Genomic DNA, 12,650 nt, shown 5'->3' with positions numbered 1-12,650 from the left:
GAGATCAGGTCGAAGCGACGATCCAGATTTCGTTGTAAAACTTTATCCGGAACCCAGTAGCGGAGCAACCTGCACCAAAGACCAAGAACTCCGAATGTCCTTGAAACGACGATTTTATAATCTTCCTCCCCCAAATCGCCTCTTCATTGGTCTCTCATTGTCACCTGGTGCCAATTCGAAACCCGATGGAGGGCGCGGGAGAGGTCATCGTCGCGACAGAACTTGATTCCTCTCTCGTCGCGTGTTTCTCGAATTCGTTCTTTTCCTTTGTTTTAAATAAACAGAAAAAACTTCCATTAAACAATGGAAAGCTCCAATTTCGTCCCTTTTTAGTCGAACCCCGTTCGGGACAGTGGCGTAGCATGGGTGTCAGCCGCACTAATTAATTTGTCAGATTATAAATAATATTCGCTTGGATATTGTCTTATATTCTTTTCAATGAAATAACAAATGTCCTGTATCAGAAAATTATTTTAATATTTAATTAATTAATTAGTTATGCAATCATCTTCATCTCTTGTATTTTTAATAATTAAATTCTTAAATTATTCTAGGAAGAAGTATCATTCTCAAATGTTATAATCCATTTTCCAAAGAGACATGGAATCATTTTGGAAACTTCTTGTGCTGAAAAAAATTAACAAGCAAAACAACAGAAAGGTAAGACATTTTTATTTTCATTCTACTTTTTGTATTGTATTCTATACATTGATGCAGTAAAAAATGGTATATAAAAGAGAATCTTTAATGCCCAGTCTGTAAGTTTATTATTGTAGAATGATGCTTGAAAAGTAATGTTATTCATTCACACATTCAAAATAATACGAATCCAATTTTAATTAAAAATAATAATTTATTAATAAAAACCAGAATTTTACAATTTACATATTTTTGAATGATACAGATTTTTAAATTAAAAAATAAGTTTAACATACCACAAAACTTCAAAACTTAAACTCATAAGATATCCTCCACTAGAACCATAGCATACTCAAATCAGATGAGAATAAGATTTTTTCATGTCTTATAAAAGTCTGGAAAAGTATTTGGAATAAATTAGTCCTTCAAATTATATTTATTTCATATCCAGATAAATTATAAACATTTAAGAAAAACATTAGCAGAGAGTTTAAATCTTAATGTAATTTGTTCTAAAATTATCAATGAGAATTTAAAATGAATTTATAATTTCTACCTATTGATAACAGGATTTATTTAAAAAAATTAATTCTTAGCTTGTTATTTCAATTAGTCAAATTGTATATACACTTATACAGTTTTACATATACAAGTATTATTGTGATGAAGGACAATTTCTTCTCCAATTTAAGAACAATCAATTTTATATATACAAATAAAACTTTAATTTTATTAAGATTTCACTTGACTTTTGTAATATTTCCTTATTAAGAATTATTTTCAATTGGGACAATTTAACACCATTGCTCATTCATAAAGTACAGTACATAACTTAGCAACAGGCAGTACTCAAATCCACAGCTTTACACAAATCAAATCACACTACTACACTTAATTTATTTGCATTAACATCTAGAATGTCATTTATATAAACAGAAGTTCTATCTAAGCTATAATTAATTCTTATATTCACTTAACACAATGTTAAATTTTAGGAAATTCAACAATTTTAAATAAATCATTTGTTTTCAAGTAGTTTTATTTCTCTTAGCATATGGTTTCATTTTTATTAATACATATATAAATTGATGAAAATGAAGCTTAACCAGAATTTGCTTATTTGTATATTAAAAATAGCTGTTTTTTCAACTCCTCTATGTAACTCTTGAGTACATTGATGATTCTGACATTTTATTTTTTACATGTTTAATAGCTTTAACTGATTGTGAGCACTTATAGCCAGAAGTTGTGACATCATTTAGACTTCTGACAAACCACTACAGCAGCTATGTGACATGTATGTATGACAATTACTTTGTGGATAATAAACTCGTTGGTAAGTGACTGGAAGTGATTACATTTATTTTAAATCATTACTATATTTATTCATATTTTAGAATCAATTTTAAATAATGTTCTTTTTTAATTGTTCAGGTTATCTGCTCCACACACAAACTTTTTTTTATTTTTCTACTCTACGATACTGTAACTGATAGTGGGGATAGTCTTTTAGAAAATGTTGGTATTGAACTTTGTCACTGCATTCCTTTAACAAACATTTCCATTATGACAAAAAGCATGCAACAATTTCTTCTATAAATGGTCAGTAAACTACTACTATACTTTACTTTTATATTGCCGGGACCATTTTAATTTTAAATTTTGTAAAAACACATTCAGAGTTTGATTTGTCTTGATGTTCATTTTGGACTAGTTAGCCCTATGTTAATTAAGCACAATAAAATTAGGTTCAAATTTTCTTTATCATATTTAATGTAATAGAGATAACTGTAAAAACAAATTATAAATTATTGTAAAATTTATGTTTTAAATAAATAAAGATTCATTCTGTTTAAATTTTCATACTATATTTTACTACATCTGTAAGGAATTAATACTTGTAATTAATAATATTTGTAATTTAATATGATTGCAATTGCTATGACAACAAACTATTTAAATTTATTTTCTGGATTTGTTGTACTTGTTTAAAATCAAACAATATAGTTTTAAAGAACATTAAAAACTGTATTTGAGAGAGAGCTTATTTTTTACTATTAAACATACAGATAACCCCTCAATATAGCAAACAATTTGAAGTCCAAGTTGGCCACCTGTAAGACTTGGTTTAAGAACTGTCAATATAAATTTCAGAATACCAAAGGGTTTTTCACTATGCTGAACATTCCCAATATATCAAAACACTGGGATGGGCTGGATGAAAATGATTATGAAGTTCCATAGATGACTGGACAAAAGGGGCATGTCTAGAAGATGCCTTAGGTCAAGGCTGGTGTGGTGGGTGGTCTGGATCATTCTCTACCCATATTAAAATATTCTGGAAGTACCCAGTGAAAACCCATGAAAGATGGATGACACCAGTGACAGGACCTTTCAGACCATAGGAAAGGAATGCCACCACTAAATAAGATGAGTACAGAGATGATACTAGGAAGTTACAAGGAGAAAGTAAATAAGTGTTTTATATTCAACGAATCCTTATACTACTTTAGTATCAAATGGGTAATATACTTTACTATGCTGTAGTTATGATCCATCAGTCACTGAAAGTAATCTTGTCAGACTTCATAATGAAATATGCCAAAGGGGAAAAATGCAACCAATTTTCATTGTTTAAAAAGCTTCTTTCTACAAGAATTCTGAGTAAAAATTAGATGTTGCAAGGGAGTTTGGCATCAGCCTTTCCATTCTGTCAATGATTTTAAAAGTTCATTCAACATTGAAAAAAGTTTAAAAAAATCCAATGTTGAGTCCAGCAGGAATAAAATGCACAGCACAGTTTGAAGATGTGCAGAAATTTATTTTCATCTGGTTTCAAGATGTTCAAGTATGCCACTGTCCCATGGTCAGTTCCTTCTTTTTACAGGGATTTTGTGAAAAGTATGGAATTATCTCAAAATCTTTATGCAGAGAAACATTTATGTTTCATTGCACATAGCATATGCATGGACTATAGACAAGATACAATATTTAAGTACAGCACAGATGACATTTTCAATCCTGACGAAACAGGCAGTTTCTTGCAATTGCTGCAGCATTGGACGCTGACCATTTTGGATGACTGCTGCAGAGGAAGCAAAAATTCTAAATAACGATTAACTGCCATGTTTTATTGCAGTACCTCAGGTAAGAAATGATCTCACACTACACTACACTGCATTCTTTCATCCCCTTTATCCTAACAATGATCACAGACTGATATCCACTGTACAGTACATGGCATAGATATGGAGTATATGAGATCCTTAATCATTTCAAATGTCTCAGCAGATAACTATACTTCACTGCAGGGCAGAGATGAGGAATCTTTTTTTTTAACTAAATAGATTCATCCTACTTCAGAAAGACCTAGTGAACCTGTATAATATATTGCAGATTGCATAATTATATATATTTAGTATACGTGCACCAATAATATACTTAAAGTATACTTAATTACATTTTTTACTGGAAAAGAGAAAGAAAAATATATTTTTATAATACAAGTTTAATTTTGCTGTCTTGAATTTCATCACTCTATATTTTGTTTGGTAGCATTAGAAACCACAAAATGTCACAGGTTGGTGTAGGAAAACTACCATTAAACTTTTTCTAGTTCAAAGTATATATGTTATACTAAATAATATTAGTTAATGGTGATGTTTCTTCCACTTAACTGACAGAAATATTATTATTGTTTTCACAAAGTTTGAGCAAAATATAAATTTTGCTGATTTTTGTATTCAAAATTTCAGGATTTTTCAAGGTTTATATGCATAACATATGAAAAGAACTATGATCTTACATTGTACAGTTATATTAAAGAATTTTGTTTTTAAAATGCGAAAACCTAATCTAATAAGTATTCTTTTGGCTATCAAATAAAAGAGAATTATAAATTCCAATGCTTTTTTATATTCTCAATCGACCAAAAAGCACAAGATTGAAATTTAAAAATTGTTTTTACTGAATCAGCAAAATTATTTATTAACATAACATTATTTCCAGGATTATGGTGGATAAAATTCTCAAAAATGATCAGAAAATAGAAACTGCAGTCTTAAAACGAAGTATATAGCGAAATTTAACAATTGGTATGCAGTATAACTTTCTTTGAGGACAAAAATTACATGCTATGGGTTTAGGTTAACTACTGGCTAACGTCAACACTTACAGACAGTCCCACAAGTAGCAATGCTAATGTGAGTCTATCATAATATATTATCATATTTGTCAGATACACTAAGTTTACGGTCTTCTTTAAAAAAGCTTAATATGTAAATCTTATTACTTTTGATAACTTGAAAGATTCATAAAACAAAATAAAAAAAATTGAAATAAGTTAATGACAGTGGCATATTATAGCTTCATGAAGCCCATGCAAATTTGAATTAGTACAGTGGTATTGACTTCAGAGATTTTTCTTTGAGAGAATTTTTTGAGGAAAATATTTTCTTGTAAAAGATTGATTTGGGGTCACCTGTTAGTGGAGGTCCCAAGCAATTGCCCTTTTTGCCCGTAGGATAACATGCCACTGATTAAGAAAAATATTTTTGTATATTTTTATTGTTAGATTTACTATTAGATATTGATATAGATATACTATTTTGTGTATAACATTGCTATTGCAAATTTATTTTTGTTCATTGTATATAAGTTTATACAATACATAAGACTTACTTCTATGTACAGAGACTTAAATGATGCATGAATACAAAAAAGACAATTTGTATATTCAAAATTAATTTAATTATAATGGAAATTTTAATTGCAAAGTTACTTTCATGCTACTCTAAATATGTATTTATTTAACAATTTATTTTTATTACAACTGCCATATAACCAAACTGGCACACTAAATATAGCATAATTGCACCAGTAGTTCACCTTTTACAGCCATTTTGGACTTTGATATTTTTATTACAATACATAGTAACACAGAAAGCAAAATACATATATGAAAATAAAGTGTGTTCTATGCAGACAGACTAATTATGCACAGATTTTGCCTTACACGGTCGACTATCGGAGCAATCAGTAGCAAAACAGCCACATCTAATACTTTACAAGAATTTTTTTGTCTATTGTAACAAAAACATTGATCTTAAATACCATGTTAGAATAATATTCCTAGTTTATCCAATGATTTAGCATTGCCAAAAGCAAGTTTTAAAGGGTCTAGGTAAATATGTATAGGAACAATCCCCGGTAATGTTTCTAGGACACATTTCTTTTAGATTGTTTTTACTCAAATAGGAACAATTTGTAACCGAACTGGAATGATAATATTTGGTAGAGGTAAAACGTCTGAAAGGAAGGAACAATTATTTTTTCCTGAAATTCATATTCATTATTACCCAGAAAACATTTCTCCCCTTTTTATACAGGGGATTTTCCTGTCATATACTGTCAATATTGAATTATTCGGAAAGCATTTTAACATGTGATTTTAATGAAATATGAATTCGTATAGTCATCATTTTTCTTGAAAGTTTACAATATTTTTATGTATTGTGCTTGTTTAACATGAAAGTTATCTTGGTTGAGCTTTTTTATCCAATTCAATTATTTCTAGCCTTTCTCTCAGCTTAATATTTAAATTTATGAGCAACTGAATGGACGTAAATCCTCCAAAAACTAATTACTAGCGTCAACTTACCACGTGTGTTATTTTGACAATTCTCAGTAAACAACCACGAAATACCTAAAAGGTTGCCAACTGCGACTTCGGACACGACGAACATCTCCGACGATATCGCCAAAACTTAGCCAAATAGTCTTCCTCTTTCATTATTTCACTCTGGATATCCATTCTAAATTTAGAATTTTTAAAAATTTACAGAGTAAAAATTCGTATTTAGATTTAGAATTTTATTGTAGGATATTTTATTTATTAGTGCGATGTTGCTAATATATTAATTCTCTTCTCGACCATCCGTTAGAACGAGGGCAGGCGTATAATCCGTTCAAGACGGCATTTCCATATTCTTATTGAAAGTTATCTTTTGTGAGTGCTTTTACGGTTTTCTCGTCTTACGTCTAGAAATATTACGACAGTTAATCGCCGAATTAATTCGGTTATAAAATTCTAAAATATACGAATATATTTAAATTCATATAAATAACACCTTATTCTTGCCGAGAAACGTAATTTACTACCTTAACAAACGTTTTCAGACTGAAGATGGTTCTCAACCTGAAGATGGCCTGTAAATCAGGCCGAGAAACGTAATTTATTACATTAACAAACGTGAAACGTTTGTTAATGTAATAAATTACGTTTCTCGGCAAGAATAAGGTGTTATTTATATGTATGATTTGCTGAGTACTTCAGGATAGTATATTTAAATTAAATATTTAATTTTTAATTATTATATGGTTTCTATAATACACGCGAAACAGTCTAAATAAAAATCAACACATTAAATACTATAAATATTACAATTTAGTTAACATTACAGCAAGACATTAAAACAATATCGGATAAGTTCTAATTCAGTTTTCTGTCTTTAATTTAATATAGAAAATTAATAAATAATGATGTATGATATTTAATTCTTATCTTACTTAAGATAATATAATTTTATTTGTAATATTTATGAAAATGAAATAATTATATTTGTTATATTATAACCACAATAATTACACATTTTTGATGGGCAGCATCATAAACAAGTGCTGTCGTATCAAAAAACCATTTTGGCAAAAGGGCCACAAATACAATGAAAAATTCAATCATACGAAACAATTATACATACACTATGACGACATAAATAAAAAGTAAACTCGATTAATGTAAGTGACATACAACAAGACGCCGAGTAAAACAATAAAAATTAGCATTATGCAAATATTGAATCATTTACAAAGCAATAACGCGGCCCGGCAAAAACATACATTCTATCATAGTGTCAACATTTGGAGTGCCGGGGCGCTCTTTTGTGGCCCGGCGGGTCAGAGGTTGGTCCAAATAACGACAAAAACATCCCACGATAGTGTCAACATTTGGAGTGTAGATATTGACAAATACATACCCACATCGACAGCGACAACATTTGGAGTGCCGGAGCGCTGTAATGCAGTCTGGCGGGTCAGAGGCGGGTCCAGATAATGACAAATATATACTTACATTGACAGCGACAACATTTGGAGTGCCGGAGCGCTGTAATGCGGTCTGGCAGTGTAGTTGACGGTCAGAACACGGACAAGATTATTTTCCAACTGGAAATGACTATGCTTGAAGTGCCGGAGCGCTGTAATGCGGTAATGCAGGATCGAGATGGTGCAAAGTTGTTCATTTTATGTTACGAAAAATTATTTTACCTTAAATAGTATGACTAAGTTAAGAAATATTATTGTCGTCACGATAGGTTGAGTTAACTAGTTATATTTAAATTTTTTGAGTTGTGGATCTCAGTGGCGTGCCGTGACATTTGATGATAGGGAAGCTGTGTTTCTGTAAGAAGCCGACTTCCAGGGGCAATCAGTTAATTGCGCGTCAGTAATGGTCTAGGGTCCATTCGTACATGGGTGTTGGCTGTAGAGACAAAGACGACAAGTATCTGACAAAAACCGTTTATTTTAACACAAAATAAACATATACTATGTACAAAATAGTTTGCTTTAGGACAATCAGCCGTTCGGACGTCCTGAGCGTCGATGTGGTTCTTCCATGGTCGATCGAAGGTAGCCCCAGGACAGTGGCGTTGACAAGTCTGTAAGGCACAGGAAAACTTCGTCCGTTGGAGTCGGAGACACTGTCTAAGTCCGAAGTGGCACGGGTTACAGGTTGGCACAATAGATGAGAAACTGTTTTTTTTTTTTTTCTTTTTGCGCGTTGACACACGGCGTTTAGGTTATTCGGAACTTTAACCGAGTGCCAGGTGTCCGCGATTGTCGGAGAGATTATATCAATCTCCGTTCTTTCTTTCATCCATTTTAATTGGTCGTTCTCCCTCAATCACGCTTTCCGAGTGGTTGGTCCCTCGTTACTAAACGTAACGAGACTCTTACCTGGAGCGGGAGAAAAGTCAAAATCGAAGATGAATTCGATCTTCCACCGATCATAGGACGACTTCCTTCCGCGATTTATGGTTTCTGCCTGGCAGTTTGATATAGACCAGTGATTCTCAAACTTTTTCGATCCACCGCCCCCTTTGTTCCGTAAAGTTATACCCAACGCCCCCCGTGTGAGAAAGGATTGGAAATATTCTTAGGAAAACTTTTCTATGAATCTCACACTTTGTGCCCTTACCGTAGATCGTTCTCGACATCTGGAAACCATTAAATGCAATGTTTCCTCTTATCCGTTTGACAGAGGAAAGGGAACTTTTACCTTTGATCACCGTTTAGTACCCTGCCTCCAGCGCCCCCTAGATTTACTCACCGCCCACAAGGGGGCGTTATCGCCCACTTTGAGAAACGCTGATATAAACAATGGGTGTCCGACTACAAACGACTTTTACCTATGTTTTTTTAACTAATAAATTTTTCTCTAAATTAATCGTTTTTTCGCGTCTTTCGTGACGGGTCAGACCTGTCCGGAACCTCACATTTCCATAAAAGTTTTAAACAAATACTGGAAATGACAAAAATAAACAATTTATGTATTTTAGTTCTAAAATACGAATAATACATACATAATACAAATTGATACGATACAAACAATGATAGAAAAACTTGTCTTTTTAATTTTTTATAAACTAATTCTATTCGGCGATTTTTTCCGCAAAGTCGTTAATTACTTTATCATAAAAGTCGCTGGTCGTCGACTCCATCAACGTATTTAAAAGCACTTTTTCTATCGAAAGCAACGCTAGCGAGGACAATTTTTCCTTCGACCGAGTGTTCCTGGCCAAGGTATGAATTCGCTCCGTGGTCGAAAAACTGCGCTTAGCAGACCCACCGGTAGATGGTACCGTAAAAATTAATGATATTAAATCATATAATTTTTTTAGTACGTCTTTGTTCGGATCGACATTAATTATAATATGTTTTATGTTTAAGAGTTACTTGTCAATATAGTCCGGACACGAATATAAATATTGCCGATTCACTACGTAATGTAGATAAATCAAAAAAATTCCCATAAAATTTACTTAATTTAAAGAATTAAAACACGCTTGGAAAAATTGTTAATTTTTAATATTATGAAAAACATCTAAAAGTGATAAAAATTCTAAAGATTTTGTCTGAAAATCTGTCAATATAATTATAATTTTCTTTTAATTATACTGTAATTAAATATAACTTTGCAAAAAAAAACGTACATAAAAATAACATTGAATACTCTTTACTTTTTAAATCTTAAACAATTCACTTAGTCAGATAGCTCCCTGCCAGTGGCTAAGGGATAGAATCGTTGGAAGCGTTACACGTGTGTAGTTTCCACCAGCTAAACTGGCTGAAGTTGGTGCTCTGTAAAGCGCATGCGCCAATGCCCTCTGGCTGCTTTACACCATTCAGTTTTAATTAATTCAAAGTACGTTAAAATATGAAAATTTATATTTTAGAAAATACAAGGGAAGGTCATTGGAAGGTGGATTAGGCGCTTCCACCGCTTCCAATGACGGCACGCCACTGGTGGATCTGTATTTCTTCTGAACAGTGTTTATTGAAACTGTTTGACAGTACTTTAGTTATAATTGTAGAATTTATTCATAAGGTTAAAGTTATTTTTCTTTTTATTTGAGGATGGATCACCACGAAACGTGAATTGGAAGTGATGAAAATGTTACAGGTGGTGAAGGGAAGAATTGATCTTGTCTTATATCAATATAAGTGCCGAAAAAGAAATTAACGTTTAGGAAGTGATTAAACTTTAGTTGAAATTACACGCTTTTTCAAATAACAATTTACAAGTACTTTTACAGCATGGATTGAAAACATAGACACTTTAACAGTATTTTGGTAGATTTTAAATTTAGGATCTCTGTTTTTGAAACTGATAAAGAGAAAGGTTATGTAAAAAATGATAAATTAAGCATGGAAATAAATGCAATATGAAATAATTTGTATGAAAAGTCAATTCAATTAGAATACAAAGAAAGAAGAAATAACTTTGTAATTTCAGGTTTAGAGGATATTGATAAAATGGACGATTGTTTATGTAAGGTTCAAAAACTTTATTTATTTATATTTATTAATTTATTTTTTATTTATTACATTTGGAAACGTCGGAGAAGACTGGATTTCATCCGCCTGATAACAAGATGGAAAAAATTTACAATAAAATATTAACAAAGTATATAAGACGTAATAAAAATTATAAACATGGAAAAAAAGCAATTACATTACGTATTATACAAGATGGATTTACATTTATTTTTGAAAAAGCTAAAATCACAATATAGATACGGTTCAACAGGATCTATATTAGAGTCTAATCGGAAAAAAAAGATCTTTGTGGGAGTGAAAGGCGAAAGTACGGGATGAAGAAGCATGATGTATTGCGGGTTCTCACGGTTGGAATGCGGAGACCTAACCAGTAATTTGGGATTTGACCATTGAAATATTTAAAGCAGATAATGTGATCAAAGTATTTTAAACCATCTGTAAGATTAGGAAGGCCGAGGCGAACTCGTGCTACATCGTGGTTATCGCTATAGGATAGATTACAGAATTTATCTATCAGGAAATAAACTTTATCTAATTAACTTTCAGATTATATATACTTTATGAAACAGATCAGGAGCAGTTATTGGTTAGACAGGTAAACAGCAGTCAACTGTTGACTGAAAATTAGTAAAGAAAATGATTCTGAATACGAATTTTAAAAAATATTTTTACAGAAATGCCAAATGAAGCCACGTCTAATGGCAAGTGATTTAATAATGCAAGAGTTAAGTTCGTAAAAGATTAATTTTTCGTCGAATATGATACAAAGGTCGCGATGAGACTGAACATAATTTATTTTAGTGGAGTCGATATATATTGAAAGGCGGTATAGATTGCGAATTAGGGAAAAGCACATAATGAAAGTTTTATGGATATTGATTTTTAAATTATAACTGGCAAATGTGGAGCATAAAGAATTGATATTTGCTTGCAGGGAGGAGGAATCATTGGATAAAATTCTAATGTTATCTGCACAAGCAATTATTTTAGAGTATGGATTGATTAGTAATTTATTTATCTATGTAAGCTGAGGGGGAAAAAGCATGTTTAATACAGAACCCTGTGGTATGCCACAGATAAGGGAAAAGGAAAAAATTCAAAATCATCAACATGAATCTTACACAGTCTTGACAAGTAGTAGTTGTTTAACAAACAGCAAAGAGCGGGATCTAGATAAAACAATCACTTAGCGTCTTAAGTAGTAAATTAGGAATGACTGAGTCAGAGGACTTGGAGATATCAATATAAATCAGCGGTTCCCAACCAGTGGTCCGCGGACCACCAGTAGTCCTCAAGAGCTAAAATATGGTCCGCAAAAGATTTAAAACTTTTATTCATTTTAAATTATTATTCCCACATTGATACAAACTGAATTTAATTTTTACTAAAAATGTTATGTTTTCTATTATAATAGTACTGTTAAAGCATGTTACTCGAGTTTAACGATTACTTACGTTAAAAGTTTTGATTAAAGTTTATTTTTCTCAAACCTTGTGGTCCCTGCTAACAACAATGAAATCAAAGTGGTCCCTGGTCAAAAAAAGGTTGGGAACCGCTGATATAAATTATATAAGTGGATTTTTTTCTCAAAATTTTGCAGAATTGTATAAGTTGATTCAAAAAGATTAGTGGTGGTATATAAGATGGATATATTTTGTTTAGTGGAAACATGGCATACTTCTTCGGTAATTGAATCAAATGATAATTATAAAATTTACTATCAAGTAGCACATATTTGTGAGGGACCTGGAAGCTCCAGTTGTGGCTTGATTGTCGGTCTTAGACTAGGTACAGTTTCTAAGGTTGAAATTATATTCCAATCACGATTTGTTTTGATTTTACAATTAGACACTGAGAAGTTAACCAATATTTAACTAATATGTCCTATATTCCGC

General features: G+C 31.6%; 1 long non-coding RNA gene across 1 annotated transcript; it reads left to right on the top strand.

The window, feature by feature from the left end:
* The first annotated feature begins 484 nt into the window (after window positions 1–484).
* LOC136978486 (uncharacterized) lies at window positions 485–4,858 on the top strand. Its single transcript, XR_010881232.1, has 3 exons — window positions 485–660; window positions 1,853–2,241; window positions 4,648–4,858. It is a non-coding gene; the product is annotated as an uncharacterized lncRNA (long non-coding RNA).
* Window positions 4,859–12,650: the final 7,792 nt, after the last annotated feature.

The sequence above is a fragment of the Centruroides vittatus genome, unplaced genomic scaffold, assembly GCF_030686945.1.
Source record: "Centruroides vittatus isolate TY-2023 unplaced genomic scaffold, ASM3068694v2 contig_543, whole genome shotgun sequence".
NCBI classification, from domain to species: Eukaryota; Metazoa; Arthropoda; class Arachnida; order Scorpiones; family Buthidae; genus Centruroides; species Centruroides vittatus.
The sequence above is the reverse complement of the archived record's forward strand: the minus strand, read 5'-3'. Positions and strand labels throughout refer to the sequence as shown.